Below are 17933 nucleotides of genomic sequence, written 5' to 3'. Positions count from 1 at the left end.
TTGCAAGCTGTGCTAAGCACTTTATAAATATTATCTCATGTAACCCTCACAACAAACCTAAAAGGGAGCATCACCAGTATTGTTATCCCAATTTTATAGCTGGGGAAACTGAGGCTGAGCAAGGTTCATTTTGTTTCATTTTTTTGGCTTTGCGTTCCCTACATCGGAGGTGTTAAACATATTCATGACACTCCTGAGCATCATTTGAGCCAGGTTTAAAATATTATTGGGTAATAGATTCGCCAAAATAAATTAAAATACAATAAAATATAGATAATATTATATTTTAAAATTGTCAGTGTGTGAGATCCTTATGTATAGAGGAATGGCTCTTATTCCTATTTGAGTTTGACACCACTGCCTTCCATAGTAGGCTCTTTAATTAATTGGATTGATTGGTTTATAGAGAGGAGAAAGCTAGCCAGGATCTGAGGTGGGTTTCAAACTTAAATTTTTCTAATCCCCAAGTCAGAGCTTCAGGCACTATATTAATCTTACTCCTGAGGTAGCCCTGCCTTCTTTGGAAGAGCTCTAATTGTAAGAAAGTTCTTGCCCCATTCATCAAGCTTGTATTTGCTCCCTTTTCTACTTCTGACCATTTCTGAGACAGTGAATTTGAACAAGTCATTTAAATTCTCTCCATTTCAATTTTCCCACCCACAAACATGGGGATAATAGTAGCATCTACCACTTAGGATTGTTGTGAGACACAAGGGAAATAGTCATTCCCATGAGCACTCTGTAAACCTCAAAGCATTATGTCAATGCTACTTATTATCACTGTGCTGATATTAATTTTGCCATTTTCCTGGGCAAGGAAGATTTATGTATATTGACTAATTACAACTGCAAATTGTATAATCACTATGTCTTTCTCTTTATCTACTTTCTTAATGGAAACTACATGAGTTATGAGCTTCCTGGGAGTAAGATTAGTTTTGTTTTTGTCTTGGTATCAGAAGGGCAGAGAATCAAAGATGGAAAGATGGAAAAGACCCTAGAGGCCATGGAGTGTGATCATGGAGAGGCCAGGAAAACCTAGCTGATTTGCCCAATGGTGCATGAGTTATAGTTGGCAATGATAGGACTCAAACACAGGGATTATGACCTTACTTCTTTCTATTGTATCATTGGGCTTAGTATACCATGTGACATATAGCAATATAAATAAATGCATGGTGCATGAATAAATGAGGATATCATTGGAACAATGGAGGAAATGTTTATTTCTTTTCTATCCCCTTAAAACATGCTGTGCAGTATGCAGGAATTTCTAGAGACTACTATAGAAAAAAATCAATCTACAAATATATATCAAGTACTTATTATGTGCTATGTGCTAAGCACTTAATATGCAAAAAAAGTCTTTGCCTTCAAGGAGTTTACTTTCTAATGAGGAAAAGAGCCCACATATGTGTGTTATGTGTGTATATATATATATATATATATATATATATATATATATATATAATATGTGTGTCTGTCTGTCTGTATGTGTATGTATATATGTATGCAAATGCATATATACAACATACATTTAGAGAAGATACAAGGTAACCTTAGAGGAGAAATCATTGGCAAGTGGGAGCCTGAGAAAGGTAGCATTTGAATTGAGATTTTAAAGAAACCAGGGATTGAAGGGCAAGGGGTGTTGAAGAAGAGCATTCTAGCTATTTCAAAGGCCCTGAGGTAAGAGATGAAACTTCTTAGCTGAGGAGCAGCAAGGAAGCCAATAGGACCAATTCTCAGAGTACATGGAAGGGAGTAACATGAAAGAAGGAAAAGACAGGAAAGGACCAAATCATGAAGAGCTAAGCAAAATAGTTTGCATTTGCTGCTAAAGGACATTAAGAGCTGCTAGTTTGATTAGATCAGACTTGTTCTTTAGGAAAATCATTGTGGTGACTGAGGGAAGGATAGAAGGCAATGAGGAAAAGCTAGAGGCAGAGAGACCTATTAGAAAGTTGAATCCAGGTGAGAGGAGATGAGTGTCTGAATGAGAGGAGAAGGAAAGGGAGCTTACGTGAGGACTATGAAGAAATGAATGAAGAGATTTCACGATTAATTGAGTGTATGGGGTAAGTACAAATGATACCTACCCTGGGGGACTGGGAGAATGATGGTACTCTGAATGGTAGGAGGGTTCTGTAGAGTGCAGGGTTGGGAGGGAGGGGCAAAATAATAAGTTCTGTTTGGGAAATGTTGAGTTTGTGATGACTTTTGGAACTCCTATTAAAGTTATCCAAGAATTTGTTGGTAATATCAGGCAGAATCTCTAGAAAAAGATTGGGCAACTGGGAGCATTTTGACAGTTGAAACCATTAGACCTGATGAAGTCACCATGAGTACAGAAAGGAAAGAAAAAAGGTCCAGCATTGAGCTAGTGAAACACCCTCTAGGAATACACTTGGGTAGGCCTGAGAATAATAGGCATAGGGAGAGCCACGGTCTTGCCAGGTCTGTGGCTGCTGCTGTGTATGTTTTATGTATTTTAATTAATGTTTTAATTATTGGACTTGTCCCCTGGGATACTTTTGCTCTAGGCTGCAAGTTTAAAAATTAAATAATTAACTGAATAAATAATAGAGTAAGAAAATAAACAGGACCCACATTGGCAGAAGAAAAGGCAATGTCTCTCTTGTGACAGGACCCTAAAAGTCACCGTGATATTTCAAAGGTGATGTTAGGGGTACAACTTGAACAAGAATTCTGTTGTTGACAAATGGTCATCCAGCCTTTGCTTGAAAACCCTCTGGGTCAGAAAACCCATGATATTCCAAGACTCTAAAGTCTCACCTTCCACAGTAAGATCTCCCTTAATGTTAGTACCTTCTTTCTATTGATTTTCCCCAATTTACTCTAAATATAACTTGTTTGTGTGAAAGTATTTATACGTCGGTGTTCTCATTAGGCTGTGAGTTCCTTGAGATCAGGGACTTTACTTTGTATCTCCAGTGCTTAGCATAATATCTAGAACATAGTAAATGCTTATTAAATATTTATATTGAAAGGAAACTCTAATTGTTGGGAAACAACTTTGCAGGATAGGTGCTATTATTATCTTCATTTTCCTTACCTCATGAAATTTTCCTCTTTTAGTATCTACCCATTACTCCTAATTTTTCCCTTTAGAACCAAGCAGACCAAATTTAGTTTTTCACAGGGAAGCCATGCAAATACTTGAAGACAGTTATAATACCCCCCCAAAAGGTTATCTTTTCTAGTCTAAAGTTCCTTCATGTGTATCATATATTCATATATATGTATATATATATATATATTGCTGAGGTAATTTGGGTTAAGTGACTTGCCTAGGGTCACACAGCTAGGAAGTGTTAAGTGTCTGAGATGAGATTTGAACTCAGGTCCTCCTGACTTCAGGGCTGGTGCTCTATCCACTACACCAGCTAGCTGCCCTATCATATATAATTATTATCACATATAACAGTTATAATTATTGGGAAATGTTTACTTACATAGAGCTTCAGTCCACTTGGCAACTTCTCCTGTTACTCCTGATTTTGTCCCTAGAGCCAAGAAAACAAGTCTAATATATCTTCTTTTAAGTCACAAAATTAAAGAAAATGAAACCAATAAACACTTATTAATCGTCTACAAAGTATGGTGCTGGGGAATAGGAAGATTATCATAGTACTTGCCCTCATGGAGCATATATTCTACTGGAGGAAGCAAATGAACCTACAATCAACAACTTAATCAGAAGGCATATATTAAGTTCTTCCTATGTACCAGGCACAGTCTTGGGCACTGGAACACAAAAACCAAAGTAAAACAGTTTCTGTCCTTTAAAAACTTACATGGGAGAAAGGGGAGAGCTGCTGTAGAATTTGTGCACAGCTGAAGCAAGTATTTAAATCCCTATATCCAGAAAATCGCAAGTCCAGATTGTGAAGATCACTAGTGATAGATATTTGCATATATGTGTATATACTTATATGTATATTACATGATACATACATGTGTATGTATGTGAGTATCTGTGTATATATTTGAATAACATTTTCAAACTAAGATCCAGAGGCTGATCACCATCTGTTATTCATTCACTTTGGAGGAGGAAAACAGAAAATAAGCATTTATATAACTCCTACTGTATGCCTGGCACTAAACTAAATATTTATAGATATTATCTCCATTAATCCTCACAACTCTGTGAGATAGACGCTATTATTATCTTCATTTTTACTGATCATTTTTACATGAGCAAACTGAGGCAAACAAAGGTTAAAGGATTCATAAAAGGTTACATAGCTAATAATTGACTTCAGGAAGTTTCCATGCAGGAATTTCCCTATAAAAATGAAATCATGGTCAAAAACAACAAAATAATAGTATTTATGTGTGTGTATATATGCCAAAAAACAAACATTGTAAGGATAATAGGTATTTTCACATTGTTGTGATGCCTACACCAAAATGAAATTGAAACATTTAAAATTCGTGATGTATTTTTCGGCCAATCATTCTAGCTCCCTGAGCCTCAGTTTCCTCATCTGTAAAATGAAAGAAGGGAGTTAAAATAAATAGCCTCTAAGGACCTTTCCTATGTTTTTGTTTGGGATACCTAAGACCTACCAGATATAATCCCAAAGAACAAGCAACAACAGTTCAAGAAACCCAGCAACAAAGGGAAACGTTTTCTTTCTAGCCAAAGGTTTAGTTTTCCCCTAAATTCATTTTTGTAGTATCCGACTCTAAGTGTGATAGACGCCATGAATACACCAGATAGATTGGAATGAAGTTGAAAATGACTCTAGCGCTACAATCCTTAATCTTGGATTAACTAAGAAATTGCTGACTTGGGAGGCCGCCTACCCAGAAGATTATCTCTTCCTCCCATCCTCAGCCTATTTCACATTTCCTTTCTTTGAAAATTTCACCTCTTTCAAGTAGGAGGAAGGGATTAATGGATTGAAAGCCTGTTACCTGCTAAATGTATTACACAAAATCGTCTTTAAGTCATATTTAATATCCCAAAAAGAACAATTTTTTCCCCTTCAGGAAAATTAGAAAAATCCCTTTGGGCAAAGAATAAAGTCCCTGGGTGAATATTTAAATTTAACCCTTTTCAGATCCATATTAGCTAAGGCTTGAAAAAAAAATCATCTAAATCAATATATCTCCCAGTGAAGAAAAACACTTTTTAAATTACTGAAAAGAGGCAATGATATAAAATGTTTTGCACACCCCTGGGGAACATGATAAAAATGTCTTTGTTCTTACATAAGTAGACTTAGAGCTGTTTCAACTAAATAAAATTTGATTGTGATGGGAATGAGAATCACACCCAAATCCTGTTTTACAGGGATTTGTGGTAAATAAGAGATAAAGGAATAGAGGGCAATTTAAGTGAACAAAAGAAATCAAATGCCTCTTCTTTCAACTTTCAACATTATATTAAATGACTTTATATTTGCTGGTAGTATCCTAGAATCTCAGACTCTTCCAGTGGGAGGGACCTCATTGTCCACCAAGTCCAACCTAATTTGGACAAGTAGTCTTTCTCTAGCATTTCTGACAAGAAGTCATTCAGTCTTTGAAGCCTTTCTGTGAGGACCACTGTAATGTAATAATGTCATAGCATTGATGAAAGCATATGATATGGCTGCTCAGAGCGCAACAATGGCCACCAAATGTTTCAAAACATTTTTAAAACTGTCATAGGATTATAGATTTAAAACAAGAAGGGTTCATAGAAATCATTTAGCCCAATCTTTTCTTTCCAAATGAGGAGACAAAAGACCAGAAATTTTTAAATGATCTGCCCCAAATCATACAACTCATAAATGTCAATGTTGTCATTTGAACTCATGTCTTCTGTCTTTAAATTCAATATTCTTTCCACTGAATCATAATGTTAAATGTTAGGATTATTGCATTATTTCTTGATTTTCTGGGACAGGGGGTGGAGAAAAAAATGAAATCTAGTCAAGTTAAGGATCTTGTGACCATAAAAAGATAAGATCAAGAATAGAGGGAGCTTGTCCTGCATAATCCACCAAGTCTGGCCATATAGGGTATTGTCCATGGAATGGTCGGTCAAACTTTTCTGCCCACCAGGCAACATCAGAATCTCAAGGAGATACTGAACACTCAAAAACTAGTCCTTTCTCTCCCTCATCCTTGCTCCCAAACACATGATTATGATATTAACTTGGTACCAAGGAATCCCAGCATGGTGCCTGTACTTTATGACCAGTCAAAGGCATGGGTCCTATCTCAAACCACCAGAAGGGGTTCATTCAACCATCCTTTTCCATCCAGTTCAGAATTTATTAAGTGCCTGCTGTGTGTAAAGCTAGCAGGGACACCAGTGCTCTTTGTAGAAGGAAAAGATAGCATTTTAGAATGATAGCATAACAGCAGAACCTTAACATCATGGATAAGCATGAGCAGTATCATTTTCACAAATTTGGGGACTCCTGAATCAGCTCATGGATCAACTTTGTCCCTTACTGACTGTGAGATTGCAGACAACTGTCAGTATGCTAGTTTCTAGGATAATTATGTAGGGCTTAGAGGTCAGGTTTCTATTTACATTTGATATCACTGCTAATGTGACCTCTGCTGTATTCTAGCCTGTAGCCCAAAACATGATCCATCCATGAAATGCACAGCAGGTAGATTTGGAGTAGTCGGAGAAGGATCTGGACACGGGCTGCAGCTAAAATGGCAAATAGGGAATCGAGTGGCCAGATGTAGCTTGAGCATACCCAAAGGAGGTAGTAGAAGACTGAAGGAAGAGGCAGGAGATCACAAAGACAAATCTCACCTATCTCAGTTTTGCCTAAGGCTGGCCTGAAGTGTCTGTCCTATTTTTAACAATCTCTGGGGAACACAATTCAAAACCTTTCCTATCTCAGCTACATCAATGTCTCTCAACCGTTACTACCTGGATGTGGTTTTTCTTCCTGATAGCTAATCTTAAATTCTTACTGTAGAAACTGAAAGTCTTTTCTTCTTGCTTGGTGATGAGGAGGGAAAAAAGCAAATATTTGTCTTCTGCTAAATATTCTTTCACATATTTAGGACACCCTTTCAACTTCCTTTTCTATAAGCTAAATAATCTCATTCCTTAATTCTTTCCTCAAAACTCCTATTTTTCAAGGTTTTCATGGTAGAAAAAAAGTTTTTCTATTACTGAGCTATATCCTAGTAGAGAACATATTTTCTTTTCAAAATCATATCTAGTACTAAGAACTCATGATGTAATGGAAGGGATACTAGATGCAGAGGAACTGGGTTCGGATCCAACCTCAGCCATTTAGATCATATATGACTCTAAACAATTCAATTAAACTCAATGAACATTTATGAAATGCCTAGTATTTGCTGGTTATAGAAAATAAAGACAAAAATTAAAAGCACCCCCCTGCTTTCTGGGAATTTAGAATCAGATGGGAGACAAAATTGGGAAACAAGAAGTACAAGATAATCCAGGTATGGGTGGCTAAAGCTGTGTAAAATTGTCTACAGGGAGTAGCAGGTGGATCATGCTGAACGAAGCATCTTTCAGGGGAGGTTATGACAATTTAGTATGTGATAATCAATTGGAAACAACTTATAAAGGGCTTTAAATGTCAAGCTGCATTTTATCCTAGAGGCAGTAGGGAGTCACCAAAGTTTATTGAGCAGAAGAGTAACGTAGTTAAATCTGTGCTGTAAAAATATCATTTTGTTAGATCACAGCATTTTAGAGCTAGAGCTGGAAAGGCATCAGGAGCCATCTGTTCTACTTCCCCCACCACTACCATTTTACCAATGAGGAAACGGAGGTGTTTTTTTCCAGAGCCAGTGCTCCTTCCATGAACCACATTGCTTGTGTCAGACCTGAATTAAGAATGTTTGTGTTACAAGAGAACAGGAAAAAAAGAGATGAAAAAGATATGTATTAGTCTCTGATGTAAAAAAAAAAAAATTGGTTTTAGCAGCCCTGAAATACTGCAAAATTATTCCAGTTCACCTAACCTTTTCAAAGTTAATAAATAAAGTGGCTGCAGCAGGATCCCTGAGATTTTCAAAGAAATTGGTGTGTTTTAGATAATTCATTGAATTGTGTTGATGGCAAAGAATCTATTACAGCAGTTGAACTGCACTTTCTGTCAGTGTTTTTTTTTCCTGCTTCTCTGACATATCAATAGCTTCTCTGGGGGAGCAGTTCCATTTCTGAAGCTTTGACGTTATCCAGAAAGACTTCTCATTTCTAAAGGAATGAATTCTGAGCTCTACAGGAGAGGAAATTAATGGTTTATTGAACTAAACTCTGATCTAGGAATGAGGAACCACAAATTCTATTCCTAGCTCTGCCTCTTATCTGTGGCTTGACTGTGAGTAAAAACCAAGAACCCCTGGAAGGAACCCTTGACCTCATCACCCACAAACCCTCATTTGGCAGATAACCAGAGAAGTTAAAGCAGTATCTGGCATACAGAAGGTGCTTAATAAATGCTTGTTGCTTTTTTGGTTACTAGATATTTAGTGGTAGACCCCAAACTAGAATCCAAGGATTTTGATTCCTAATGAATTTAATGCAATCAATCAGAAATAAGTGAATGAATGATGAAGGAATCAATTTAATTCAACTCCACAAACATTTATATGCCATATATTATGCTCTCAGAATACAAAAACAAAAAAGAGACAAATCCTACCCTCAAAGAGCTTATATTCTATTAGAAAAACATGTATAAGATCAAGTAAATATAAGACATACATAAAATTAATCAATACAGAGTAATTACAAGGAGTTCTGACAGCTGTGGGGAATCCAAAGAGACCTGAAAGAGAAAGCATTCTGGGTGGGGGGAAACTTGTACAGAGGCATGAAAGTGGGTGACAGAGAATGAGAAACAGCATGAAGACTAATTTAATCAGAATATAGAATTTGTAAGGGAAAGCAATATGTGAGTAGCCTGGAAGGCTAGACTAGAGTCCTTTGTAAAGTGCTTTAAATATAAAACAGGAATTTGTATTCTATCCTAGAAGCAATGACAATCCCATTGTAGCGTCTTCTTTCCTTTCTTTCTTTCTTTTTTTTCTTTGAAAAAAAAAAAAGAAAAGCTTTTCTTTTTGGCAAGCAATTAGGGTTAAATGACTTGCCCAGGATCACACAACTAGCAAATGTTAAGAGTCTGAGGTCTCATTTGAAATCAGGTCTTCCTGACTTCAGGGGCTGATGTTCTATCCACTGCACCATCCGGCTGCTCTTCAGGGTAGCTTCTTTTAAAAGGGAGAGGCATGGTTAAACATTCAATTTACAAAATTGATTAAGCACCTATGGGCTAGGTATTTTGCTAATTCAGAATTAATGTAACAGTCTGGGAGCCTTCTAGATATAACAATGGTCCACTTGAGGTGCTAGACTGTCTGTTGCTACTTGGCTATTATTGGTAGCTCTTCGTATTCACTGCAACGCTAACCCAATGTGTCTGAGTAACAAAAAATAAATGAGAAAAGAAAGAAAATAAGGATGAATTAATCCTCCTACTTTTATTCATTTTAGAGGCATTTAGAAAATATCTACTATATTCCAAGTATTATTCTAGATTCTGGGGATTCAAAGAATAACCAAAACAAACCCTGCCCTCAAGAAGATTTCAATCTACATTATTTTTTTAAGATGGAAAAGATTTTAGGGCACATGTTTTCCTTTTTTGGGAACGGGTGGAGATGGAATCCAGAATCCTTGGAAATCTAAAATTGCATAACAACTTAAAAGTCTGACAGAAGGGCCTGAAGGTTTGGAGAAGTTAGGTCATTTGTCCCAGTTCACATAGTTAAATATGGCAGAGGTCAGAGTCAGAGCTAGGACTCTGTGACTTCAAAACTTGCTTACTATCTCCAGTGATGTGCTGCAATATCATTTATTGTATCTTCTAAGGAAAATTTCATTCTGAAAAAAATAAAACAACTTTCAATCCCATCACAGCATCAGTGAGCTTGCTTAACTCAACCAGATCTTAGTTTGTAAAAGATACTTGGACCTACATACTCAGCACCTGAAAGAAAACAAATTTTGTACATCCAAGAAACCTTTTGAGTTCTTAAAACATATCCCCAATCCACAAATTACCCTGGACTCACATTGTTCCTTGCCTGACTCCCCCTCCAATCAGTTTCCAAGTCTTGTTGATTCTATCACCACGAATTTCTGAGATTTTCTTTCCATTCACACAATTACACACTATACCCTAGGCTTTCATCACACCTGAGTTCAGTTTGGAATTTCTTAAGATTCTCATTTTTCCAGTTGAAAACTAATTATTTTTGGTACTTTCTACAGTCCAGTCCCTCTTACAGCTCAAAGAAACTGGTCTGAAAACAAATATAGTATGTTTGCAGTACATTTTCTCTCAATACTTAGTTAAAATGTTGCTGCTATAATTATCCAGGAGAATGACTTTTTAATTGTTCAAGTGTCACTACAGTAGAGCTGAGACCCAGTGCTTGACCTTTCCAATTTTCTTAAGTCAGCAATGTTCCTCAGTTCTAAATATCCTTTTTTAAAAATAATCTTGAGCCTTCACTGCAAAAGAACAAAAAAAACCCCATAATAACTGTCCTTTTAATTGCGAGATTTAAACACTATTGTTTGACCCAAGATTTGTGAACACAGAAATAGGAGAAGGAAATCAGCATGTACTTATTTTGCCATTTCCCATTAGTGCATCCAACAATAAGGATTGATATTGGAGAAGGACGGGCAGGGAGAGAGTGAGGAAGGAAGGGAGAGAAAAGGAAGGAAGGAAGGAAGGAAGGAAGGAAGGAAGGAAGGAAGGAAGGAAGGAAGGAAGGAAGGAAGGAAGGAAGGAAGGAAGGAAGGAAACTAAATATTTGCTTTAAGATTTTCAAGAATGGAGACAGAGAGACAGATACAAAGAGAGACAGAGAGACAGAAAGCAGAGAGAGAGAGAGAGAGAGAGAGAGAGAGAGAGAGAGAGAGACAGAGAGAGAGAGAGACAGAGAGAGAGAGAGACAGAGAGAGAGAGAGAGAGAGAGAGAGAGAGAGAGAGAGACAGAGAGACAGAGACAGAGACAGAGAGACAGAGAGACAGAGAGAGACAGAGAGACTTGCTTTAAATAAAAAGAGATTGTTTCCAAATAAGTAGTCTTGTGGGTAAGTTCTAAAGCTTATAGATATTTGTTCATATTTGCCTAGGGTATAACTGATGCAAATAATAGAAAGGAAGCTGAGATGAGACCTTTCCTCCCTCATATTTCTAAGTACTAGACACCTACGTCATCTCAGAAAACTAGAAGAGGACAGAAACAGGTTAAAAGGAAAAAAGGAAATTCTGCTCCATTTGTGTTTCTGCCCAAAGCAGGTTGGTCTAGAAAGCAGGGGGTTGATTCCTAACCCAAAGAACAAACACAATTAAAGAATCAGGCAGAGGTGGGGTGATCTGGATGATGGTGATGCTGGAGATACAAATATGAAAAAGTATAATTTGTGCGCTTAAGGAGCTCTTAGATAAATAAGTCAGATACAAGGGAGAATCTGATGGGGGCAGAGGAGAAATCCAGAAACCATGTTGTAAGTGAATTTGAGGGAGGCAAGATCTTTTTCAGCTGGAGAAATCCTACTAGCTCTATCTCCCATCTCAATACATTTCCCCCATGCTTGATGCTCCTCACCCTTACATCCCTTAATTTCTGACTTCTTTCAAGAATCAGATAAAATTCTTCCCACTCCAACAGGCTTTTCCCCATTTCTCCAACCACCATCATCATCATAATAGCTAATGTTTATGTAGAACTTATTGTGAGCAACATAATTACTCTAAGTACTTTACAATCATTTCATTTGATCGTCACAACAGACCTAAGAAGTAGGTGCTATTATTATTCTCATTTTACAGGCAAACAGACAGACTTGTGGCATGCCCAGGATTATACAAATAAGGAGGTGTCTGAGGTCATATTTGAACTCAGCTGTTCCTGACTTCCAAACCCACTACTTTATCCACTGTCACTTAGCTGTTCTATCCCTTCTCAGAGTTCTTATTCCTCTGTATATATTTTATATCGACCTAGTTGTTTACATGTTGTCTCTCCCCATTTTATTGAATGCTCCTTGAAGATAGGGACTTTTCTTACTTTTTTTAACCTGATGGTTGATGTAGAGCAGAGATGAAACCCATAGGATCCGAAAACACCGATGAACTGAAACATCTACATTGTAGATGAGTTACCAATAATAATATTGAAGTCCCTGTAGGTTATGGCTGAAATAGGGCTGGAGAGACAGACCCAAAATACTAAAGTCACTAAGGAAAACTGGAGAAGGCCTTGGAAGTGTTTAATAGATAGAAGAAGTAGGAATCCAGAAAAAAGTGATATAATCAGAGTACATACATCTCAAAGAAATAGTAGGCAATTAAGAATCAGAGATGCAAAGGTGTGGCTCTTCATATTACAAATAAGAAAACTGAGACCAAAAAGCAGAAATAATTTGCCTTAGGACATACAGATTGTAAGTAAAAGATCCGGGATTTAAATCTGACTCAAAAATCTTGGGATGGCTAGGTAGCACTGTGGATAGAGCTCTGGATGTGGAATCAGGAAGACCTGATTTCAAAGCCAGCCTCAGACATTTACTAGCTGTTTGACACTTACCAAGTCACTTAACTTTGCTTGCCTCAGTTTATCTAACTGTAAAATGAGCTGAAGGAAAAGACAAACCACTCCAGTATCTTTGCCCAAAAAAAAAAAAAAACTCAAGTAGATTCATAGAATCAGACATGACAGAAGTACCCAAACCTTTCTATTTTCTACTATTCTGTTTTCTGACCAATCTCAGGAAGAATTCCCTGCTGCTGGCCATGGCTGTGGGTTCCTGAGGGGAGCTTCGAAGCAGTCAAGCTCTCCTCCTGTCAGAGAAGTCATCCTAGAACAGCTGCCACAGCTCTGGGGGGTATCAAGTGGGCTGTTGTCATGGTAGTCTGATGGACACAGTGTACATTTGCTAGCCAGTAATGGTTCCTGCCTGCGGCCTTAAACCATATCAACTCAGATGATACATTGAAAGAGAAAGACAAACAGCTGTTCAAACATCACCCACATGAAATAAAATGCTTACTTTCCCAAAAATAACTTCAAATGTTCAATAAGGATGGAAACTAATCGTAAAAGGGTTTTATTCATTTTAAATAGTCCAGAACACTTATATTATCGATCAACATTTCTGAATGATTTCTTTGTGCTAGACATTTTTCCTCTGAGATTCTGTACCCCTTCTACTGCGTCTATCTTGTATATACATGGTTATTTGCATTTTCTCTCCTTCATCAGAATGCTAACCCCTTAAGAGCAGGGATCTTGTCTTTGTATTCTCAACACCTGATACATAATAGTTGTTGTTATTCAGTTGTGTCCAACTTTTCATGATTCTATTTTGGGTCTTCTTGGCAGAAATACTACAGTGATTTGCTATTTCCTTCTCCAGTTCTTTTTACAAATGAGAAAACAAAGGCAAACAAAGTTAAATGACTTTTGTAGGACCACACAATTAAGCAGTGTTGGAGGCTGTATTTGAACTCAGGAAAATGAGTCTTGTATTAAGCATTAGAGACATATAGAATAGTACCTTCTTTTCAAGAGCTCACATTCTAATAAGGGTACAAGAGAGAGGGACAGACAGAGACAGACATAGAGACAGAGTGACAGAGGCAGAGAGATACAGACAGAAAGACACAGAAAGAGACAGAAACAGTCAGAGACAGAAACAGTCAGAGACAGACACAGAAAGATTAGAAATATACAGATAATAATAACTAATAACAAACAATTATATAGCATTTACTATATACCAGTCACTGTGCTAAAGATGATCAGAGAGGGAAGACATTAGAGAAAAGGATTCATGAAAAGACTGTTGCCAAAATCCTAACGAGAGGTCATAAGGATCTGAAGTAGCATGCTATATGTGAGTGTAGAGAGAGAAAGAGAGATACATTAAAGGTGTCAGGGAGGTAGAATCTCCAAGATTTTGGTAACCAATTGGCTATGGAAGAAGGATGAGTTGTGGATGACTTCCAAAGTATGTAGAGCTAAGTCCAGAGAAAATGGAAGGTCGGTGTTTCCCTTGATAGAAATAGGGAGTGATAGAAAGAGGTAGATTCTGGAGGAAAGACAACAAATTCTGTTTTGGACAAGTTGAATTTGAAAGGTCTATAGTTTACCAAATCGGAAATAACTAAAGTTGGTGATGCAGGACTAGATTTTAGGATAGAGGTAAGAGCTCTATATTGGTTAATCATTTCAATCATGTCCAACTCTTTGTGACCTCAATTGAGGTTTTCTTGGCAAGATATTGAAGTAGTTTGCCATTTCTTATTTAGCTCATTTTACAGATAAGGAAACTGAAAATAAACAGAGTTAAGTGATTTGCCCAAGATCCTAGAGCTAATAAATATCTAAAGTCAGATTAGAACTCAGGTTTTCTTGACTCCAGGTCCAGTGTGCTATTCATTGAACCACCTAGCTGTCCCCAAATCTGAAAAAAAAGAGTGAAAATTATTAGATGCAAAGATAGGTATATCTATCTATCTATCTATCTATTTATCTATCTATGCAATGCTTAATATGCCTCTGGATGATACTACTTAGACAATCTATTTCAAGAAATATGAACAGTCCCCCATTCCACATCAGAAACTCTCCAAAATAGTGCCCACTTCATGAAAATTAAATTATTTGTTTTGTTTGTTTGTTTCTCTTGGCCTGTGATTTCATCAATTAAAGAGAACTCTCTCTCTCTAGAAACTCGCCCCTCCCTCATGTCCATTTACGCAGATCAGCAACTCATCTGAAACTTACCATTTTACAGCCTCTAATTTGTTTTTTAATGTGCTGGCTAGCTTTTTGACACAGATTTCGATAGCATTCATTTCATAGCTGTGCCCAATCATGTAAGGGTTCTGAAAATACTTACAAGCACAGATCTTTTTTTTTTTAATTTCTAGTCCTTCTTTGCATCTGTAATCAAATAATCGAAACTAGAAATGAAGAAAAGTTTAACTTCTTCCACAGTGCTGTATTGGATTGTGTTGAACTGACAAATAAGAATGATGAGATTTCTTTGGTGCCAGCCTTTTGTATATCCAACATCTGGCACATCGTAAACAATTGATATATTGCTTGCTAATTGACTTCACTAAGTGTTAAGGACATATTGAAAAAGTTAAATCCCTGCCTTCAAGAAGCTTATGGATATTGAAATAAAGCCAAATACTGAGGGAATTGAGGGTGTCAATACAGCAAATAGTTAACTGCTGGAATGGAGTAGACCATAATGAAACTAGTTTGTGGCTCTATTTTGAAGTTAACTGAGTTTCTATTCAATTATGGGTCTAATCCAACTTCTATCTTTGAGAAAACTTTATTTGATTGTGGGTTTTGAGAGAAAATATTAATGTATTCTTTGAAACTAGCTGTATATGACTGGGAAGTTGGACCACCACTTCATGCTGCTTAGAGACCCTTAATTAAGGATATAGATTATGCTGACCAGAAACCCAACAAATCCAAAGACTTATAAGGAGTTTTCTCACAATTGTACATCTCAAGCAATCCATATGTCTTATCTATGGCATACTAATCAATCAGTTATTATTTTCATGTTCCCTTATTATTTCCAGGTACTTGGGGAGAGGGACATCTTTTTTTTTTTTTAATTCAAGGAATTGCACCTGTTTACTCTTCCCTTCTGGACTTGGAAAATTCTTAGTCTTTCATCCAATTAGAAGTCATATTACCTAATTTATATTATTTTATATGTATGAATTCTGTCTATCCCTCTCTTTGAGGCCCAACTCTAGGCTAACAAAGGAGTATGGTCCTGATTTATTAGGCAATTAGTGTGCATTGTTTTAATATATTGATATACTTGGAAGATCAAAGCTTTGTTTTCCTCAGTCATTTTACATTTCACCCACTGTAATACTTACTAGGTGCCTAATACATGCCTGTTGACTAGACTGACACCGTGCCCTTGGCAGGGTATTCAGGTTACAAGTTTTATTTTTCCTCTTCTCTCTTCCTTTATTTTGCTGCTAGGTATTGAGTGGGAGATGTAGCTGTCTGAGGGCCGGCATTTCTAGAGCCTACAAACTTTGGCAAAGAAAGCCACTTCTAGCACACTCTAAATTAATATTGGGAGCAGCCAATAAATCAAAACATAGAGCAGAATTTAAGATAATTTTCTAGTTATCAAGAATTAAACAAAGATATTTATGAGTGCTTTTGGAAGCTGTCTGGTTGCCAAAATAGCATCAACAAGCCAAATATTAATTCTAAGGTAACATAACCACCTTTTCCTTCCCACCTCAAGCACATTCTCCAAGCTCTGGGTTGCTGTGTTCCTGGCTGCCGTTCAGAACCCTTTCTCTGTGGTTGAGTCAGCCTACTTCATTTTTGATGCCAAAGAAAACAGCTTTAACTATTTTTCTTGCTAATAATTCAAAATGGATCAAAGCTGGGTCTTTATCCAAATTTTCATTCTTCAGTAATTGAAATTGATAAGTCAGCCAAGAGAATATTGGTACTCCTATAACACAAGATTGACCATGTCACTCCCATACTCAAGAAGCTTCAATAGTTTCTGATAGTCACTAGGGAAAAATTCAGATTCCCTTGTTTGGCAATTAAAACCCTTTACAATCTAGCTCTAATCTACCTCAACAAGATTACATGACTGCTTTCAAGAAGTTTATATTCTAGCCAAACAATGATACTTACTTCTTCTTGTATTCAACATTCTATCTACCATCTCCATGCCCTTGCATGGCCTATTCCCTTTGTCTCTCACCTCACTCCATCTTAGGAATACTTGCTCCCTCCAGGAGAGTTTCTAAGTTCCTTCAACCAATTGACTGAAGAGACTAGATAACTCTGACAAAACACCTTTCTAGATTCCCCTAATAATTACTTTATTTCCCAAAGATTATTTTGAATTTATTTTCCATATGTTTGATGTATGCTTATCTATAGGCCTATTGTTATCCCAATTCAAGTCTCAAATTTCTGGAAACTCTTGTTAAACTTATCTTCGTATTAGAGAGAGTATATAGTGTGCTGAATAGAATGCTGGACTTGGAGTGATGGCAGCCTGCATTCAAAACTTGTTGCTACTATAAAGAGCTGTGTGGCCTAATTTAAACTTTCTGAACCTCAGTTTTCCCATCTATAAAATGAGGAAAATAATAAAGCTAATACCTCTCTCCCTTGAAGGACATTTTTTATGATATCAAATTAAGATGAGATGCACAAAGTTCTTTGGAAACCCATTATCAGTTTTTATTACTTAGGAAAGAGATCCTAAGATAAAATTATCATCCAGCCAGTTGGAATTATCCAATAAACCAATTAATAACTTTTCTTTTATATTGAAAGTTCTTTTTCAATTACTTTCTTTTAGAATTACTTTTCCATTGATACTGTGATTTGTATTCTCCCAAAGAGCTATTCATCTTCTCCCAAGTTCTGTTTCTTTCTTTTCCTCAGACCACACAAGACTCACTGTAACACTGATTTTCAGAGCAAATGTGTTGTACAAAGAGTCATGATGGCTAACTGCAGATTAGTTTCTCTAGGTGCAAAAGATCACACGTGGACATGCCATCTTTAGGAAACTATCAGCCTTCCATTGTTGCTTCCAAAATATTCATATCAAAAGTTTTTTTCAGCACCACCTTGAAATTTACTGTTTTCTCAAGCAAACACTAGTAACACTGATCCATTAAAAATCAACACAAATGTATATCTACTTTCTCTATTATCAACAGTGCTGCTAAGCATGGTAGATGGCATGAAGTTTCTTAACTACTTGAAATCCCTGTGGCTGATCATATAAAGTTTAAATTCATAGATCCCCTTTCTCAGAACTGGAGAGATCTTAGGAGTTATCTAATCTA

The 17933-nt window shown here is 36.7% G+C and overlaps 1 protein-coding gene across 11 annotated transcripts in view; it reads left to right on the top strand.

The window, feature by feature from the left end:
• The window catches only part of PEX5L (peroxisomal biogenesis factor 5 like), a 262094-nt gene that overhangs the window by 210176 nt on the left and 33985 nt on the right, over positions 1 to 17933 (top strand). The gene's annotated exons all lie outside the window — the stretch shown is intronic.

Source organism: Sarcophilus harrisii, chromosome 3 (assembly GCF_902635505.1).
Source record: "Sarcophilus harrisii chromosome 3, mSarHar1.11, whole genome shotgun sequence".
In the NCBI taxonomy this organism is placed as follows: domain Eukaryota; kingdom Metazoa; phylum Chordata; class Mammalia; order Dasyuromorphia; family Dasyuridae; genus Sarcophilus; species Sarcophilus harrisii.
The sequence above is the reverse complement of the archived record's forward strand: the minus strand, read 5'-3'. Positions and strand labels throughout refer to the sequence as shown.